The sequence below is a fragment of the Oryctolagus cuniculus genome, chromosome 19 (assembly GCF_964237555.1).
Source record: "Oryctolagus cuniculus chromosome 19, mOryCun1.1, whole genome shotgun sequence".
NCBI classification, from domain to species: Eukaryota; Metazoa; Chordata; class Mammalia; order Lagomorpha; family Leporidae; genus Oryctolagus; species Oryctolagus cuniculus.
The window spans coordinates 35,073,823-35,094,890 of record NC_091450.1 but is presented as its reverse complement, the minus strand read 5'-3'; the positions used below and the strand labels follow the sequence as shown (position 1 = coordinate 35,094,890).

General features: G+C 43.6%; 1 pseudogene; it reads left to right on the top strand.

The window, feature by feature from the left end:
- Window positions 1-14,772: 14,772 nt before the first annotated feature.
- Window positions 14,773-15,615, top strand: LOC127489579 (carnosine N-methyltransferase pseudogene; annotated as a pseudogene).
- Window positions 15,616-21,068: the final 5,453 nt, after the last annotated feature.

Sequence of the window (21,068 nt, the reverse complement as noted above, 5' to 3'; positions counted from 1 at the left end):
GAAAAATCTTCCATGTCCATGGATTGGAATTATCAATATCATCAAATGTCCATTCTCCTGAAAGCAATTTTCAGATTCATTGTGATACCAATCAAAATACCAAGGACTTTTTTTCAAATATAGAAAATATGATGCTGAAATTCACATGGAATCACAGGGGACTTTGAATAGTTAAAGCATTCTTTAACTATTCTCATAGTGGCCAGGGAGTGCAGTGGAGGATGGCCCAAGTGCTTGGGCCCTGCACCCCATGAGAGACCAGGAGAAGCACCTGGCTCCTGCCATCAGATCAGCACGGTGCGCTGGCCGCAGCGGTCATTGGAGGGTGAACCCACAGCAAAAGGAAGATCTTACTCTCTATCTCTCTCTCTGTCCACTCTGCCTGTCAAAAAAAAATGCTCAGGATCACTAGCCATGAGGGAAATGAAAATCAAAACCACAATGAAGTTTCACCTCACCCCAGCTAGAATCTTGATTTCTGAATGAAATCCACATGGGAAGCCTGAATGATGCCCCTGTCTCTGGGCTTCAGTCCCTCAGTCCGAGCCAGCCTGGGCTATTGGAGCCACCTGGGGAGTGAACTGGCTACCAGAAAATCTGTGTGATTCTGCCTTTCAATCAAAATCAAAGTTTAAGAACCAAAATAATCACAGTGAGATCAGGTGCACATTGTGAATGTTTTAGACCAAACAGGAAACATGTTTTGATAGAGGAAATGCCCTTATGAATTTTCTAGGGAACTCAACGCAGAATTCCACCTATAACGAAGTAAAAGAAGAGCTTATTCCTCACAGTTCTGAAGGAAAGGTTACAAAGAGCACACTAAGGGCAGGTATCATTTCTTCTGGCCTCTCTCCTTGTTTGCAGATGGCTGCCTCCTCACACTGTCCTCACCTGGCTTGCCGTCAGTGCACAAAGCTCCCCACTGCTTCTCTGAGTGTGTCCTGATATTCCTTTCTTCAATGAACACTCCAGCTGGATTATGGCTGAGCGATCTCATTTTAATTCAACAGCTCTGCTAATGCCTAATAAATATCTTTACATTTGAAATCCTGGGATGTTGAGCTTCAACATGAATTTGTGTCTGGAGAGAACTGCAATTCCATTTAACATGCTTTGGAAATTCCGAGATGACTTTGGGAATAAAGTGATAGAATTTTTGGAATGTAAGACCTGAATTCATCTGACAGGTTGATCTGCTCAAAATAGTTTGTTTCCTAAACAAAAATGTTTTGCCCAATAGCCACAGAGCCTCTGGGTCACCTGGCCAGGCATTCTGATTGCAGAATGCCCATCTTTTACTAATGATGCATTTCTAGGGGTTAAGGAGTCTTTGGGTGAAAACAGACATCAGATTGCACTCATCTGAATGACCTCAGCCACACATGTTAGACCCATTTTCATAATCAAAAGTACATTCATGGTAACATCACTAAAAATTCCCAAGCAGGGAGATCTAGTGCTCCATTGTGCCCCAGCAGCAACAAAACCTAGAAAATCCACAGGAATCAAGTTTCCAGAACCTGGGATGGATTTACCACCTTACAGCAGTCAGGGGAGGGATTCATACAGAAAGCTGCAGCTTTAAGGAAGCGCTGCTGCAGTTTAAATCCCTGCCCGATGTTCCATTCTCAGGTGAGCGGCAGTGCTAATGGCAGCAATACAAACTCCGGACACAAGCTACTCAGACCAGAAGGGGCAATGCCGACATCAGTCTCAAAGACCACGCTTCTCCACTGGACTGTGAGAAGGTCTCTGAGGTGTGGCACGGAGGCTGCTTGCCTCTGGTGTGCCCAGCTTGAAGCCTTTCCAAGGATGTGATAGCTTCTCAGGCGACATTTGCAGAAAGTCCATAAAGGCACAGCATTGGCCCCAGAAAGCCGAGGGACCAGAGATCAGATGGGATGAGCCACAGATACTCTGAAGAGGGGTAAGTGAGGGGACGGGTCAGGAGCTACTTGGGATAGCAGGACATTTAAACTTCTTGTGTATGCCTTGTAATCACGGACATCATCACATCTGCGAGGTGGGCTGTGTGCACAGGAGATGGGAGAAGTGTCCCAAGATTTCAGCTCTGGCTGATGTGCAGGATGCACACAGGAGGTGTTGAGTGTGGCACAGAGGACAAGTTGCTGAAAAGCACTGAAGGAGTAGAGCAACATGGAGTCAATCTGCAGGACTGGAAAAGGATTTTCTTTACCTCAGTTTCCTTTGACTTAAAGAATTTTAGGAACAGAAGCTGAACACTTCAGTAGACACAGAAAACATAAGACAGACATTCCAAAAAGAGATGATAAAAGAAAATGAACACATAGGCCCACAAAAAATTGGAACAATGAACCTGAGGTGGGGTTGGGGCAGAGATGACGAGAGCTATATGTCTTGGGTAAGAAATTGTGTGCCATGCAAAGAAACACGAAAGCAAGTCTCTTTTACAAGAAAGTGAAAACATAGAAATATTCTACAAGGACAAAAAGAAGTCAATTTTTTTAAAACTTTTATTTAATGAATATAAATTTCCAAAGTACGATTTATGGATTACAATGGCTTCCCCCCCATACCGTCCCTCCCACCCACAACCCTCCACTTTCCCGCTCCCTCTCCCCTTCCATTCACATCAAGATTCATTTTCAATTCTCTTAATATACAGAAGATCAGCTTAGTATACATTAAGTAAGGATTTCAACAGTTTGCTCCCACACAGAAACATAAAGTGAAAAATAATAGATGATTTTTTTAATGATGAAATCAGATCAGACCTATTGTCATAACAAGTCAATTTTATTTTGCACAAAAATAATCAAATCATAAAGATCTAGAGCAAATTGGGAAAACCACACATGACCAAAATAAGAATGTCTTCAAAGAAACAAATTTTAAACAGGAAGCAAATAAATTCTAGAGCTGCAAAGCAGAACTGAAATGAAAACAAAAAACAACTGACTGAACACCAAAAAGGAAACCTGTTGAAGTGAAATGGACACTATGGGAAACGGTGACTTGATCAGCATAGCCCTGATTGTTAATGAACAACTTAATACATTATCCCTCTTAGTAGTTTTTTTGTCTGTTCTACTTAATATGACCGGTTTAATTCTGTAATTAATACACAGTTATTCTTAAGTGTTGAAAATTAACTGAAATGTGATCCCTGTTAAACATAAGAGTAGGAATAAGAGAGGGAAGAGATGTACAATTTGGGACATGCTCAAGCTGACTTGCCCCAGATGGTAGAGTTAGAAACATACCAGGGGACTCCAATTGAATCCCATCAAGGTGGCATGTACCAATGCCATCTCACCAGTCCAAGTGATCAATTTCAGTTCACAATTGATCATAATGAAAGGACTAAGAGTCAAAGGAAGCACATAAACAAGTCTAATACCTGCTAATACTAACTGGTAGAATAAATAAAGGGGAGAGTGATCCAACATGGGAAGCGAGATACTCAGCAGACTCATAGAATGGTGGATGTCCTAAACAGCACTCTGGCCTCAGAATCAGCCCTAGAGGCATTCCGATCTGGCTGAAAAGCCCATGAGAGTATTTCAGGCATGGAAAGCCAAGACACTCTGGCAAAACAAAACAAAACAAAACAAACAAACAAACAAAAACCCTAAATGAAAGATCTCTGTGAGTGAGATCCCAGTGGAAAGAACAGGTCATCAAAGAAGGAGGTACCTTTCTCTGAAGGGAGAAGAGAACCTCCACTTTGAATATGACCTTGTCTAAACAAGATAAGAGTCGGAGAATTCAGAGGGCTTCCATAGCCTTGGAAACTCATGACTGGTGCATAGGGAGATTACTGATGCCATAAACAGGAGTGTCAATTTGTAAAGTCAACAACAGGAGTCACTGTGCACTTACTCCTCATGTAGGATCTCTGTCCTTAATGTGCTGTACATTGGGACTTAATGCTATAATGAGTACTCAAACAGTATATTTTGCTTTGTGTTTCTATGGGGGTGCAAACTGTTGAAATCTTTACTTAATGTATACTAAGCTGATCTTCTGTAAAAAAAAAAAAGAAGAAGAAATTATCAATTCCCAACTTGACTCTCACTGGGATTAAACATGACAATAGGTCTGATCTGATTTCATCATCATTTAAAAAATCATCTATTATTTTTCACTTTATGTTTGTGTGGGAGCAAACTGTTGAAATCTTTACTTAATGTATGCTAAACTGATCTTCTGTATATAAAGAGAATCAAAAATGAATCCTCATGTGAATGGAAGGGGAGAGGGAGTGGGAAAGGGGAGGGATGCGGGTGGGAGAGACGATATGGGGGGGAAGCCATTTTAATCCATAAGCTGTACTTTGAAAATTTATATTCATTAAATAAAAGTTAAAAAAAATCAAACAAATCTTAAAAGTGGATTTGAGTGTGATGAAGAATAGTGAGCCTAAGTGCCAGATAATTGAGATGTCCCAGTGCAAGGAACAGAGGAAAAATAATGAAGAACAGAGTTTAAAAGCAGTGAAACTGTATCAAATGTACCATGTCTTGTACAAGATAAGCTGCATAAGAAAAGGAGACTTTAAGAAGCAGAAACAATAATGACATAAACACTATCTGAAAAGTTACAGGTGGAGGAAAAGCTTGAGCCTACACCTTGAAGACACACAACAAATCCATGGCAGAATAAACCTCAAAGACATCCAAATTGAGATATTTTATACTCAAATTATAAAAAAATTGGGGAACCATATCTGCCCATCTCCATAAGATGCCAATGAGCACACCCCCATCCCACATCAGAGCATGTCTTCAGCTCTGACACTTAGTCTTTGACCTTGATGATTCTAGGTAGATTCCTGGAATTCACAAATGTGAATTCTCCCATTTGAAAATGTCAACATGAAGTAGGGGAGAGATAGTAATTCCCTTACCTGCTTTGTTTTATCCAGGACTAAACAACCAGAGTCAAACACTAGGAAGTACTCCAGATGACACCCTGAGACAATCTGCCTTCTAGTGGAGACCTTAGATCAGCACTCAGAAGGATGCCCTACTGCTGTCCCTGAAGGGTGCCCCATTTAGCATGAAGCCATCAGTATGGTAGCAGTCCCCGTATCCCTAACTGCAGTTAGGGTCCATTCTTCTGGGTGGGGAGGGGGTGGTAATGTGAGGAGGTATTTGAAAGAACAGTTAGGTCAGTTCCCCACTGAAATGGGGAAAGAGGATGTCCCTTTAAGCATGGACAAGACCGTTAGCAAAACTGATGAAATCTTTACTTAATATATACTAAGTTGATCTTCTGTATATAATTAAAAATGAATCTTGATGTGAATGAATGGGAGAGGGAGTGGGAGATGGGAGGGTTGCAGGAGGCAGGGAAGTTATGGTGGGGAAAAAGCCATTGTAATCCATAAACTGTACTTTGGAAATTTATATTTACTAAATAAAAGTTTAAAAAAAAAAAGAAAAAGACCGTTAGCAAGACAAAAGTGCCAATTCCATGATTCTGGGTCTCTAGTTTTTTTTTATTTATTTATTTGACAGCAAGAGAGACAGAGAGAAAGGTCTTCCTTCTGTTGGTTCACCCCTCAAATGGCCACGACGGCTGGAGCTACACTGAAGCCAGGGTCCAGGTGCTTCTCCTGGTCTCCCATGTGGGTGCAGGGGCCCAAGCACTTGGGCCATCCTCCACTGCCTTCCCGGGCCACAGCAGAGAGCTGGACTGGAAGAGGAGCAACCAGGACTAGAACCTGGCTCCCATATGGATGCCAGCACTGCAGGCGGAGAATTAACTGAGTGAGCCATGGCACCGAACCCCTGGGTCTCTAGTTTTATCATGAGAATATAAGTTTACTATTGCATACTTCTGACAGCTTTTGTATTTTATCGTGAGCAGTCTATAGGGGACTGCATTTCCAGGCTTGAGTTGGGCCCTTACCATCTGTTACCTGAAATCCTGTACCTCAACTCAATTGTACTAAAGGACCCATCTGTCATTTCCAGAATTTTCTTCTCTCTTGGAGGCCCCTCCTGATCTCTGTGGAAAGAGCATCCTGACTTAAATACATCTTGCTTGCCACAGGTATGGAAGTGCACACACACACATACACACAGTAGGTTAACAAAGATGTCAAAAAGAGATTGAGAAACACTTAGAATTTTAATTTCAATGAAAACAAAATACAATCACCTAATGGATGAAGTAAAATCAGGGCCTAGAAGAAAATTTATACCTACAAGCAACTACAATAAAAAAAAAATATCTGAAATCAATCAATTCTTTGAACATATTTAAGAACAAGCAAAAAAGAACCTAAATCCATCAAAAACTAGCAGAAGAAACAAAAGTAGAGACACAAAGTGCCACACAGTAAAACAACTTTAAGAAATCATTACCAAGACAGAAACTGAATCAGTAATAAAGACCCTTCCAGCAAAGAGTAGCCCACGACTGGATGGCTTTACTGAATTCTAACAGGAATTTGAAGAAGGTCCAATCCTTCTCAAGCTATTCAGAAACTATTGAAAGGGGGGGGATCCTCCCGAATTCATTCTATGAAGCCAGCATCACCTTAATTCATAAACCTGAAAAAGATGCAACAGAAAAAGAGAACTACAGACCAATTTCCCTGATGAACATAGACACAAAAATCCTCAAAAAAATGTTAGCCAATTGAATCCAACAACACATCAGAAAGACCATTCAGCTGGACCAAGTGGGATTTATTCCTGGTATGCAGGAATAGGTCAACATTCACAAAGCAAACAATGTCAAACATCACATTACCAACCTGAAGAACAAAAACCATGTGATCCAATGGCTGCAGAGAAGCCATTGGATAAAATACAACACCCTTTCATGATGAATACTCTAAGAAAATTGGGTAAAGAATCAACATTCCTCAATACATTCAAGGCATTTTATGACAAACCCACAGCCAGCATCCTATTGAATGAGGAAAAGTTGGAACCATTCCCACTGAGATATGGAACCAGACAAGGATGCCCACTCTCAACATTTCTATTTAAAACATTCCTGGAAGTTTTAGCCAGAGCCATTATGCAAGAAAAATAAGTCAAAGGGATACAAAATGGGAAGGAGGAAGTCAAATTATTCCTATTTGCACATGACATGATTCTATATAGAGAATCCAAAAGACTTCACTAAAAGACTATTGGACCTCATAGAAAAGTTAGGTAAAGTAGCAGGATATAAGGTCAATTCAGAAAAATCAACAGCCTTTGAATACACAAAGCCACGGCTGAGAAAGAACTTTTAAGATCAATTCCATTCATAATAGTTCCAAAAAAATCATACCTTGGAATAAATTTAACCAAGGATGTCAAGGATCTCTATGATGAGAATTATAAATATTAAAGAAATAGAAGATACCAAAAAAATGGAAAAATCTGCCATGTTCATGGATTCGAAGCATTAACATCAAAATGTCCATTCTTCCAAAGGTAATTTACAATTTCAATGCAGTTCAATCAAATACCAAGGATAAAAAGTGATGCTGAAATTCATATGGAAACACTGGAGACCTCAAATAGCTAAAACAATCTTATACAACAAAAACCAAGCTGAAGGCATCACAATTCCAGACTTCAAGACATACTACAAGGCAGTTGTAAGCAAAATAGCCTGGTTCTGGTACAAAAACAGATGGATAGACCAATGGAACAGAGTAGAATTGCCAGAATTCATTCCAAGCATCTACAACCAACTTATATTTGACCTAGGATCTAAAACCAATCCCTGGAGCAAGGACAGTCTCTTCAACAAATGGTGTTAGGAAAATTGGATTTCCACATTCAGAAGTAGGAAGCAGGATCCCTACCTTACATCTTAACCATCCACTCAACATAGATTAAGGACTTAAATCTGTGACCCGATACCATCAAATTATTAGAGAACATTGGGGAAACCCTGTAAGACTTTGGAACACGCAAACCATTCTTGGAAAAGACCCCAGAGGCACAAGCAATCAAAGCCAAATTAACAAATGGGATTATATCCAATTGGGAAGTTATGCAGTGCAAAAGAAACATTCAACTATTTGAAGAGCAAATGACTGCATGGGAGAAATTATTTGCAAACTATACAACTTATAAAGGTTTAATAACCAGAATATATAGGCCAGCGCCGCGGCTCACTAAGCTAATCCTCCGCCTAGCGGCGCCGGCACACCGGGTTCTAGTCCTGGTTGGGGTGCCGGATTCTGTCCCGGTTGCCCCTCTTCCAGGCTACCTGTCTGCTGTGGCCAGGGAGTGCAGTGGAGGATGGCCCAAGTGCTTGGGCCCTGCACCCCATGGGAGACCAGGAGAAGCACCTGGCTCCTGGCTCCTGCCATCGGATCAGTGCGGTAAGCCGGGCACAGTGCGCCAGCCGCGGTGGCCTTTGGAGGGTGAACCAACGGCAAAGGAAGACCTTTCTCTCTGTCTCTCTCACTGTCCACTCTGCCTGTCAAAAAAAATAACCAGAATATATAAAAATATGAAGAAACTCCACAACAACAAAGCAAGCAACCCAGTGAAGAAATGGGCAAAGGTCTTAGACATTTTTTCAAAAGAGGAGATCCAAATGGCCAACAGACACAGAAAAAAGGCTCAGGATCACTAGCCACCAGAGAAATGCAAATCAAAACCACAATGAGGTTTCACCTCACCCCAGTAAGAATGGCTTCCATACAGAAATCAACAAATGCTGGGGAGGATGTGAGGATAAAGGTACCCTAACCCACTGTCGGTGAGAATGTAAACTGATAAAACCACTGTGGAGGACAGTATGGAGATAGCTCAGAAATCTGAATATAGATGTACCATATGTCCCAGCCATCCCATTCCTGGGGATTTTCCCAAGGGAAATGAAATCAGCATATGAGAGTTATCTGCACCCCCCCCATGTTTATTGCAACTCAGTTTACACTAGCTAAGTCATGGAAGCAACTCAAATGCCCATCAACTGAAGACTGGATAAAGAAATTATGGGATATGTACACCTTGGAATACCACACAGGGGTTATAAAAATGAAATCTGATCATTTGCAACAAAATGAATGAATGTGGAAATCATACTTACTGAAATAAGCCAGTCCCAAAGGGACAACTACCATAAGTTCTCCCTGATCTGTGACAATAGAAAAAGAAATCTGTAGAAGAGAGGCAATGACTCTAACAGCCCTTGTCTTATTGTTGAGGAATTTTTTTATACTATTTGTCAAACTCTTAACAGTTTAACATATGTGTATATAGTCAATTCAAAATAGATCTCAGTAAAAAGTAAGAGTAGGAATAAGAGGAGGAGGAAGAGGGGTGGGAGTATGGGCATGAGGGTGGGCACAGTGGGAAGAATCACCATGTTTCTAAAGTTGTAATTATGAAGCATGTGGAGTTTCTAACTCTAAAGCTGTATAGTTCTGCATACTTTCCCACGGACTTACTTGCAGTTTAAATACTTGCCATGGGATCTCAAATACCATTAAACTGGGTGGTAAATATATCATCTTAAGTGTTAAATTGATCATATGGGTAGGATTAGGGGTCTTGTAATAATTAAAAAGGAATGGATGTTCCAACATGATTAGCAGTCCACACAGCAGACTCAGAATCTGAATAGCTTCTGATAGACAATCCCTTTAAGTAGCACTCTGACCTCAGAATCAGCCCTTTAAGTCTTCTTGGTCTGAAAAGTCCATGAGAGCATTTCAGGCATCAAAAGCCAGACACTGTGCAAAAAATATCTGACAAGAAGGAACTTCATGGGCAAGAGCTCAGTGGAAAGAAGTGGTCATCAAAGAAGGAGGTACTTTTCTCTGAAGGCAAGAGAGGACTTCCACTTTGCTTATGGCCTTGTCTAAATGCTGATGGAGTTTGTGGATTCAAAAGGCTTCCATAGCCTAGGGAGCTCATGTCAAGGGCCTTGGGTGGTCACTGACATTATACATAAGAGTTTTAACTGTTTTTTTTTTTTTTGACTGGCAGAGTTAGACAGTGAGTGTGAGAGTGAGAGACAGACAGAAAGGTCTTCCTTCCATTGGTTCACCCCCCAAATGGCCACCATGGCCTGCATGCTGCACTGATATGAAGCCAGGAGCTTCCTCCTGGTCTCCCAGGCCAGTACAGGGCCCAAGGATTTGGGCCATCCTCCATTGCCTTCCCGGGCCACAGCAGAGAGGTGGACTGGAAGAGGAGCAACCGGGACTAGAACCCTGGGTACCGGCGCTGCAGGCAGAGGATTAGTCAAGTGAGCCGCGGTGCTGGCCAAGAGTTTTAACTGTTAACACAGGAGTTGCTGTGCACTAACTTCTCATGAAGTACCTCTAAGAGTTGTATTATGTTTAGGTGCTTGCAAAATGATGTATCATTCTTCAGTGCTTCTTTAAAGTTAATTAAGTTTCTAAAAAAATGAAGTGAAACTAACTCCAAGATGAAAGGACTTTGAACAGTCCTTGTCTCAACTGTCAAGAACAGTTTTTTGGTGCAAACTGTGGAACTCTTTGCTTAGTAAAGAGCTGGTCTTCTGTGTATAAAGTTAACCCAAAAGGCCTCCATAGCCTTGGCAACTCATGACAAGAGCCTACGGTGATTACTGGTGCCATAAACAAGAGTGTCAATTTGTTAAGTCAACAACAGGAATCACAGTGCACTTACTCCTCATGTAGGATCTCTTTCCTTAATGTGCTGTACATTGTGATTTAATGCTATAACTAGTACTCAAACAGTATTTTTCACTTTGTGTTTCTGTGTGGGTACAAACTGCTGAAATCTTTACTAATATATATTAAATTGATCTTCTGTATATAAAGAGAATTGAAAATGAATCTTGATGTGAATGGAAGGGGAGAGGGAGCGGGAGAGGAGAGGATTGTGGGTGGGAGGGAAGTTATGGGGGGGAAGCCATTGTAATCCATAAGCTGTACTTTGAAAATTTATATTCATTAAATAAAAGTTAGAAAAAGAAAAAAGTTAATTGAAAATGGACCTTAGTAGAAAATGGGACTGGCAATGGGTCAGGGAGCAGGAGGTGGGATGAGAGAGTGGTGGGAGGGTGGGTATGGTGGGAACAATCACTATATTCCTAAAGCCGTACTTATGAAACGCATGAAGTTTGTATTCCTTAAATGAAAGTCTTCTTTGTGAAAAAAGAAATCATGGATGGGACTGGTGCTGTAGCATAATGTTGCCACTTGGGCAGTTCAAGCTCCAGCTGCTCCACTTCCAATCCAGCTCCACAATGCACCTGGGAAAGTCAGAGAATCTCAAGTATTTAGGTCCTTGCACCCTTGTGGGAGACACACAAGAATCTCCTGTCATCAGATTGGCCTAGCTCCAATCACTGCAGTCATTTGGGGAGGGCACCAACAGATGGAAGATCTTCTTTGTCTCTGAATCAATCAATCAGTCAGTCACTCTCTCCTTCAAATAAAGCTTTATAAAAAAATCAGTGGGTGTTGTGGCACAGCAAGTTAGGCTTCTGCTGCTCAGCTGACATCAGAATGGCAGACCAAGTCCCAGATGCTCTGTTTCCAAGCCATCTCCATGTTAACATCCCTAGGAGGCAGCAGACCATGGTTCAAGGACTTGAGTCCCTGGCTCCCACCTGGGAGACCCCCATGGAGTTCCTGAATTCTGGATTCTACCTGTCCAGCGCTGGTTGAACCTGTGGGTTGAAGACTTCCCTCATTCCCTCCCTTACTCTCTCTCCCTCTCCCCCTCCCCCTCCCTCTCTCTCCCCCCCTTTACACCCCCACTTCATGTGTGTGTGTGTTTGTGTGTGTGTTCCTTTGTCTCTGTCATGGTCACTTTTAAATTAATAAATCTTTAAAAAATAATCAGTGGAAGCAGACAATGTGGGATGTTGTTCTTGGTATCATGATGTGATACCATAGATCCATTTGTGTCAAAATATTTCAATTCATTTTCTTCACCCCCTCTCCTTTTGCAGTGCATAGCTAGTTCATGAAGAGGGTCATCTGCTAAGAGCAAAGTGAGTTGTTTTTTTCCTGTCCATCCCAGAGCCATGAGGAGACTGAAGCAAGAGAGAGATGAGGTGCCTGGGGGCCCAGAATCTTGGAGGATGCCTCTCCACAATTCAGAACAGCTTAAACATGTCATGCAATATTCTACACCTTCTACTTCTCTCCCCAACCTTTACTTCCCTCTGCTCAAGACAACCAGAGACAGCATGGGGCCCCTGCTCAAAGGTCTCCATCCACAGATCTCCTTGGTACTATCCCAAACCAAGCAAACAGAAGTTTCTCAGGCCCACCCCCCATGAGTAGACTCTCTGGGAGACAGATCTGCGTTGCTGCCTTGGCATGCCCTCCACAGCTCATCCTGAGATTTTACAAGGAGGTGACTTCAAGCTGGACAGACCTCCAGGGAATAAGAAAGACAAGTTTCCCAATTTCCCTGCACATGAGAAGGGGGTGCAATATTGAGTCAGTGATAATGGGCTTGCTGGACACAACTGCTCTCATGATCCCCACCGTTGGCCTCTTCCTCAGGTGAGGAGAGACTGGAGGGCAATCTGAGAATGTGGGCTACCTGCTACACCATTTAAATGAACACATGTACATGAATCAACATGCAAAAGTGACAAGTGTAGTTTATATACATTTTGTGAGGATGCCTTTAGCAGATGCCTTGTTTTCCTTTTCAGTCTAAGAAGGTTTCACATTGCTCACTTGATTAGACCATGCTCAAGTTCAAATCTGGCTCTCATTCAGAGTCATTCAGAGTGCAGGTGACTTCTCTGTCACTTGCATTCAGCTTCTCCAGAGACTGGAGAGGGAAAATAGTAAAAAACAAAATATAGGCCTCAGAGTACGAAGGTCTAAGAACAAGTTATAATTTTATTTCCTCATGAATATTCTAGTTCATACCTCCCCCTCCAGAAATAGGCTCAGAAACAGTAGGCACAATCTAGACTCTGTAAACTCAATACACGGACTTGAGAATCTGATGGGATTATCAGATGGCGCATACTAAGGACAGCCTGACAAGGCAGACCACAAATGCAGGCTGGGAGGCTGAATGCATCCCATCAGGTACATGTATGACACAGTCCTTATCGCTCACTGCATTTTCTGCAATCTGGGACAGACAATGGCCCAAGTTTACAAACAACATGTCTCAGGGCTGGTGCTGTGGCATAGTGAATAAAGACAACCCCTGCAGTGCCAGTATCCCATGGGGCACTGGTTTGAGTGCCAGCTGTTCCTCTTCTGATCCAGCTCTCTGCTATGGCCTGGGAAAGCAGAAGATGGCCCAAGTCGTTGGGCCCCTGCACCCATGTCGGAGACCTGGAAGAAGCTCCTGGCTTCGGATTGGCCCAGCTCCAGCCATTGCAGCCAACTAGAGAGTGAACCAGCAGATGGAAGAGCTCTCTCTCTCTGCCTCTCCTTCTCTCTGTGTAACTCTGACTTTCAAGTAAATAAATATTTAAAAGAACAGTGTCTCTCATTTGTACCTGTTTTTGAAAGGACGGAGATGTCCCTGGCACTACAGATGCTGTGGTTAATAAAACAGGGCTCCTCTTTTGCATGAGCTTAGGCTAGTGGTGAGTAACTTTAGAGATGTACATTTTTGTTAGCATTTGAAAAGCAAAGTAACAGGGAGAGAGCTTGAGAGACAGACAGACATCTTCTATCCTCTGGGTTGTTGTCCAAATGGCCACCGCAGCAGTGGTTGGGCCAGGCCACAGCCAGGACATGGAGCTCCATCTGGGTCTCCTACATGGGAGGCATGCACCCAAGGAATGGGACAATTTTCTGCTTTCCTGCCAGGCATTATCCAAGGGAGCCTAGATAGGAAGTGGGGTTACAGGTACTAACACATTCATGACCTTATGAGTGCTGACTTTGCAAGCAGCTGCCCAGCCTGCTGCTCCACAACACAGCACCCTAGTTACGATTGTGTTAAATGCTTGATAGAGCAAGTGAATTCTAATCCCATTAAGTCTTGAGTGCTGAGACATGTCTACATAGTAGGAGGTGGAATGAGGTAAAGGGGACCAGGGCATTGTTTTAGGGGAACAAAAATGAGAACTCAAGGGCAGGAAGGTAAGGGATCAAAGCAGAACAAGGCAAGCAGGGAGAAGGAAATACTCATGTTTGGGAGCACCGGATGACAGGATGTTTGTCTAATGACAAGTGTGCTCACAGGAGGTTAGGTGCATGCATCTCACTGAGGCACACTTCAGGGTCCTGCATCTACTTGCAGAAGAAGCTAGACCACAGCTTCTTTCCTGTAAATGCAGGAATAGAGTTTGCAACTGGCAGACAAGAAAGCAAAAGTGGGCAGAGTCAGACAGCTAAGCTCCAGTCAGATCACAAAGACTAGAAAGGATGGCTTCAGGTGCCTGGGCCCAGCCCTGCCCTGTCTTCCTTAGACCCATCTGCTTTGGTCCAGGGACCAATGGGAGAGTATGATGGAAGCAGCTCTGCTTTGCTGAGCTTGATGCCCAGAGATGACCCACCAGGCTTATGCCGGGTGTCTGAGCTGTATCTTGGGGAGCCTTTGAGTGGCATACAACAGCCCCTGCAGCTGTGGGAAGATCTCCGTTGCCATTGGCCCCAGGAATTGTGCCCATGGCACATCAGAGTACAGGACCTTGGGAATATTTCATGGTAATACGTGCACAAATCCTGTCACTGTGCCTTGGGCCAACTCTTAATAAGGCCTTGTGTAGCCCTTTAACCCTGTGGGGAATGCCAAGGATCCCTCAGCACCTCAGGGGTTCCAGCATGGAGGCAGCACTGAGGAGAGCAGGGAGTGAAATGTGCACTGAGTTTGCAGTAGGTCCATGTTGGCACCATCAAGAGGAGGACGGAGCAGCTGCCACCAAGCCAAGGATGGTGGCAGGGATGCAGCAGAGGAATTTAGCACAGCTTCCCGCCACTCAGCTGCCAAAGGCTGCTGGCCAGAAAGCAGCGGCAGCTGTGCTGGAAGTGGTGTGGTGGAATCACTGTTCTCCACCCTGCACTGGGGCTCGGCCATGGCGATGTCCTCTGCTGCCTTGAGCAGCATGGAGGAGGAAAAGGAGAGGCTGGAGCACTAGAACTTCTGGAAGATCACGAATGCTCTCAGCCACTATGGCCCCAGAATGTAAGAGTTAGCACACTGAATAGAAAGAGAATTTTGATCACTTCCAGTTAATCAGCAGAAACTGCTTCCTCAATATCCTAACTTGGACAAGATCTCAAACTGCATTGATCCTAATCAAGACATGCTACTGACCATTGTGAACTGACTTTGTAAATATGTTTGGAAATAAAGGATATGGAGAATATGGAAAGAATGGAAAGATTTTGCCAGCATCTACACTTCACATGAAAGTTAAAATCCATACTGAGACACTTTGTGAGACTGTAGTGAAACTGGCTAAGCAGGATGGGATTCCTGCTGCCAGCCAATCATTATAAAAATGTTTTTTAAATTTTCCAAGATATGGGATCCTTCAAAAACAAATATTCCGGTACATGGTGCTAGACTAGAAAGATTGGTCTGGAAAATATCTCTGCTAGGTTGTGAGTGTCAAGGAAAGGAAATGACACATTTGTGCTTTTCTTTGAGGTTTATACTAGAAAGATGCTCTGAAATTAACAAACTTTATCCCTTGACCTTAGTTCCCTCAAATGTTCTATGAAGAAAGTACATAATCTGCATGCATCTAGACTGTTAATTTTTCCAGATGAAAGTTTCAGAAAAAGTCTGCAATGTCACAGCTGGTGTGCATGTGGGAAGGACAGAGGCCGACATTGAAAGCCCCTGAAACTGGCACCTGAGCCACCTCCCAAAGGCATTGAAACAAGTGTGGTATGTGGAAGACACCAGGACTAGAGCATATTCAGATAGAGGTGGAGGCAGAGGTCCTGTGAAGGAAAGATCAAACATTGCTGAAGAAACCTTTGTGTGTGCCCATTTCCCAATCTGGATACCCAGGAGAGTCATTCATCAAATTCTAGAACACTATCCAGAATATTCGGACGTCAATTATCTAAGACAGTAAAGGAAGGAGTGTGACCTCTTGATTACAGACTGCTCTGTCCTTTTGCTCTATTCAAGCCTCACCAGGAAGGGCCATTTTCTTTGCATGTTCTAGCTGTTCAGATGTTAAACCAAGCCAGAAATACCCACGTAGACACAGAAAGAATGAGGTTAGGCCAAAGGTATGGTCAGTCGGTGGCCCAATCCAGTCATTATGTAAAATTAACTAGCATACTATGACCACACAGAAAATAAAAAAAAAATAAAAACAAGATTAAGGCAGGGTTTTTGCACTCATAGCCATAATCCTTGATATGCATAGTCAGGCAGGAAGAAGGGGGCTGGAAAGGGAGAAGAGGTAAAAAAGGAGCCAAGAGAAGGGGTATACTAGAGGGCAGGAAAATGATGAGACTGAAAAGGCAAATGACCAAAGAGAAAACAGTTCCTGAGGGGTGAGCGGAAGGAGTAAAACTCTGGAGTGAGAGCTGTATCTGAAGCCTGAGCCCCCAAGTTTTCCTCAATCCCTCCTCCCTCACCCCAAGATGACCAAAAATATCACTGGGCCAACCAGGGCCCATTTCCCCAAATACAGGAAGAAGGTATCAGAGTAGACATGGGCAGCCATCTCCAAACAACTCTCACTCTCACAAAAGGTTCATCCACAGGCAGCTCCTCAGGACCCACAGCAGTGAAATGGGGGCTCCTGCCTGCCCTCATTTCTGGGCATCTTTGGAATTCAGTTTAGTACAGGAAACCACAGCCAAGTAATGAAGGCCAGCACATGTGTGTTTGTCTCTCTAGGGACACATACTCACCTTGGATGGCCCTGCATTTGTTGACTGATGCTTCATAGACTGGTCTGTATGATGAACAACCTCACTCATCCAGTCAAACGATGGGTTCAGGAAGTGCATGTACCAACATCGAAACCTGATTAACAATCTTGCAAGATTTCTAGGTTGGTAGGTCAGCATACCTGGGGCGGTTAGAGCCGACTATTGATTTCCTAGCATGGAGATCCCTCCCCTTCTTTTCTTCTTTTTTGACAGGCAGAGTGGACAGTGAGAGAGAGACAGAGAGAAAGGTCTTCCTTTGCCGTTGGTTCACCCTCCAGTGGCCACTGAACTGCGCTGATCCAAAGCCAGGAGCCAGGTGCTTCCTCCTGGTCTCCCATGTGGGTTCAGGGCCCAAGGACTTGGGCCATCCTCCACTGCACTCCCAGGCCATAGCAGAGAGCTGGCCTGGAAGAGGGGCAACCGGGACAGAATCCAGCGCCCCGAATGGGACTAGATCCCAGTGTGCTGGTGCTGCAGGTGGAGGATTAGCCTATTGATCTGTGGTACTGGCTATTTCCCCTGCTTCCTCACAGGCTGAAACACTGGGGTTACAAGCTGTCCTGCCTTCTCATCACATGTTCTTGCCACTATACTCTTGTTTATCTTGTTTGCCTAAAAGCTTTCAGGTGCTTGTAACCTAGCAGTCTTACTTTAAAACATAAAATCAAGTTTCATTTCAGTAGCCTGGGCAGAATCAGGCTAATGCCAGGAGCCCAGAACTCCATCTGGGTCCTAAAAATGGTGGTAAATACTCAGTGTTTGAATGATCATCTGCTGCACCCTGGTTGCACAGCAGTGAGCTGAATTGAGAGCAGAGCAAATGGAGTGTTCACATCTCAAATATTCAAAAGAGTCAGGTCCCAGCCAGGCCATAGTTTGGAACCAGGTGGACATCTCCCACTTTTGTGGCAGGGACCCAGGTTCTTCAGCCATCACATGCTGCTGTCTGTGAGCTACATCAGCATGAAAAGCAATCTGTAGCCCTAGCTGTGACTAGAGCCAAATCCCTCAGCTGCAGGGAGGTGCTTGGTGTCATGACATTGGCTTTGAGCCCTTCCCAGAACAGACCCAGGTGGGAATATCTGCTAAGGGAAAAGACCTATCACTTCAACCCATTCACCTGGCTTCTGCTTAGAAGAAATACAGTGAGAAGGGATTGCAAGCCCTTCTTGCATGTCCACCTGACCTTCCAAGCAAAGCAATGCAGAGCCTTCTTGCCAAAACTGTTGGCATAAGCTACACAATGGAGATGAAGCCAAACATGGACAGGAGTGCACCTTAAATGAATCATGAGTATCTGACTATGCAGTCAATACAAACCAAACTGAAAACAATGTTGCTCCCTCATGTATCTCTCCTATTAATTTGGCTTTGTTGTAAAGAACTCTCAGAGAAGCATCTTATTCCTTTGGTCAAGAGGTCCCCAACATACACAGCTGTCTGGTAAAATTGCCAGTGTGAGAATATGCTTTCTCATAGGATTAATAAGGATGGGAAGCCAGAAATCCCGGGAGATATGTTGGTGCTTTTCACAACTATGACTAGCCCCTGCCTGGATCATGCAAGTCAGATCAAGGTTGTGTTGTTTATGTGACTTTGATATCCCCAAGGTTTTCCAGACCTCACACATTTCATGTAACCAGATGCATTGTTAACTGTTCGTCATCATCTACCAGGCTGCGAGGGTCCACTAACTTACTTAAGTGACATTCTCATGGGCCTCCATCAACAGTCCCCAGTTAATCACCCCATGAATCCACTTGGTGTTTGTGACTGACATCAGCCCTTTATATTATCTGCGGTGTACAATCAATGTGTGGGAAAGTATTAATTGTATACACGTCTCCTATCCCTTGGTTTAGAGGTATCACAAAAGTCACCCAGGACACTATTCTACCAAAAAAAAAAACCTGATAGGGTTTAAATAGCACTGTGGTTTCAAAGTGTCCATTAAAAGTTCATGGTTTGGGCCGGCACCACGGCTTAATAGCCTAATCCTCTATCTGCAGCACTGGCACACTTGTTTCTAGTCCTGGTCGGGGCACCAGATTCTGCCCCGGTTGCCCCTCTTCCAGTCCAGCTCTCTGTTGTGGCCAGGAAGGCAGTGAAGGATGGCCCAAGTGCTTGGGCCCTGCACCCACATGGGAGACCAGGAGGAAGCACCTGGCTCCTGGCTTCAGATCAGCGCTGTGCACCGACTGCAGTGGCCATTGGAGGGTGAACCAATGGAAAAAGGAAGACCTTTCTCTGTCTCTCTCTCTCACTGTCCACTTTGCCTGTCAAACAAAAAAAAAAAGAGTTTCCAACTTACACTTTCATGAAATGGTGTTCTTACATTCTGGGAAAAAGAAGAAAAAGTTCATGGCTTGGAACTTTAATTATTCAATGGGGCAGTTTTTTTTTCCAAGAACCATTTTTTTAATTTATTTTTTTAACTTTTATTTAATGAATATAAATTTCCAAAGTACAGCTTATGGATTACAATGGCTTCCTCCCCATAACGTCCCTCCCACCCGTAACCCTCCCCTTTCCCACTCCCTCTCCCATTCCATTCACATCAAGATTCATTTTCAATTCTCTTTATATATAGAAGATCAGTTTAGCATACATTAAGTAAATATTTCAACAGTTTTTGGACATGGCACCTAATAGGAAGTGTGTCAGTTATAGAGCTGGAGCCTTGATAAATGAATTAAGGTCTTTTCCCCAAGAGGGAGCTCTTGTTCTTCCAGAACTAAATTTGTTATCACAAGAGTCCCTTGGGATAAAGCCAGGCTGCTTCCTCTGACTTGCCCCTTCTTTTCCTTCTGCTGATCATCTGCTTTCTGCCATAACATGCAGCAGCCTCAGAGCCTCCCAGCTGTAACTGCCAGATCTTGGAACTCCTGGCTTCCAGCACCATGATTCCCAATAAATGTCTATAAATTATCCAGTCTCAGCTAAAACAGCTTATAGCAATAGAAAGTGCAGCACAACAAATAGAAAGGCTGGGGAAATGAAGAATTTATGTTTTTCAGCTGACTTCAGATAATAACAATCCCTAGAGAAGCACGGAAAGCATTTTCAAGGGCCCAGGAATCCTCCTGCATGGCACTTAGCATGCCACTCTAGTGAAAGTCACTGGGGAAGTAACTAGATTCTCCAAGCCAGAGAGCCAACATACACAGACCTGCATGTGAAATAAGGAACTTTCCCCACTTGGTTCTCAAATTTCAAAATGTTAAACATTGTAAGGAATGAAAATCTCTGACTTGCTTATCCCTAGACTTGGATAATTCATCTTAAAAGCACTTAATGCAATTAAAAGCTCAACAAAAGAGAGTTGTTTACTTGCTGAGTAGCTACTAAATGAGGAAAACATCCTGAAGGAAGTGAATTTCAAGATAGAATGGAAGGAGGAAAAGTCCTTGAGTTGGCAGAGGAAGAGCAAAGCATTCTAAGATGCAGACTCTCAGATGTGCAGAGATATGTAAAGAAATCTAATTCATTGGCCCAGCTGAAACAGCGGCAGTCTCAGCTGCTGTAGATTTTATCCTGCAAGCCATGGGATCCCTGAGGGCTCTGACACCAGAAACAGCAAGGTGAAAGCTTTATCCCAGCTAAATGGGGTAAGGCCATTGCAGCCACCCAGATGTCTATAAAGGTGAGGAAGGATCCCTTCTGGGAAAAACCAGACACCAAGCACTGAACAGATCTTGGAGACAGACTTGTGGTCAGGTGTGAGGAGGAGAGGGGTTTGCAAGTGTGAGCCAGGCGTGACGAGCCTGCTTCACACCAGCAGAAGCCAATTCATCCAGAAGTTGTAAAGATATTTGAGAAGCATCACCAGCAACAGCAGACAGACAACTGTTGTGTTGGTTATTTGCTTGAGTGGTACTATATTTATTTCCTGTGTGCTCTATTCAAAATCTCTCCTTTTTTAAAGATTTATTTATTTATTTGAAATTCAGAGTTACATAGAGGGAGGAGAGGTAGAGAGAGAGAGAGAGAGAGAGAGAGAGAGGTTTTCCATCTGCTGGTTCACTCCCCAATTGGCCGCAATGGCCGGAGCTGCACTGATCCAAAGCCAGGAGCCAGGAGCTTCTTCCTGGTTTCCCACATGGGTGCAGGGGCCCAAGGACTTGGGCCATCTTCTACTGCTTTCCCAGGCCATAGCAGAGAGCTGGATCAGAAATGGAGCAGCTGGGTCTTGAACTGGTGCCCTTAAGGGATGCCAGTGCTTCAGGCCAGGACGTTAACCCACTGCGTCACAGTGCCAGCCCCTCCAAAATCTCTT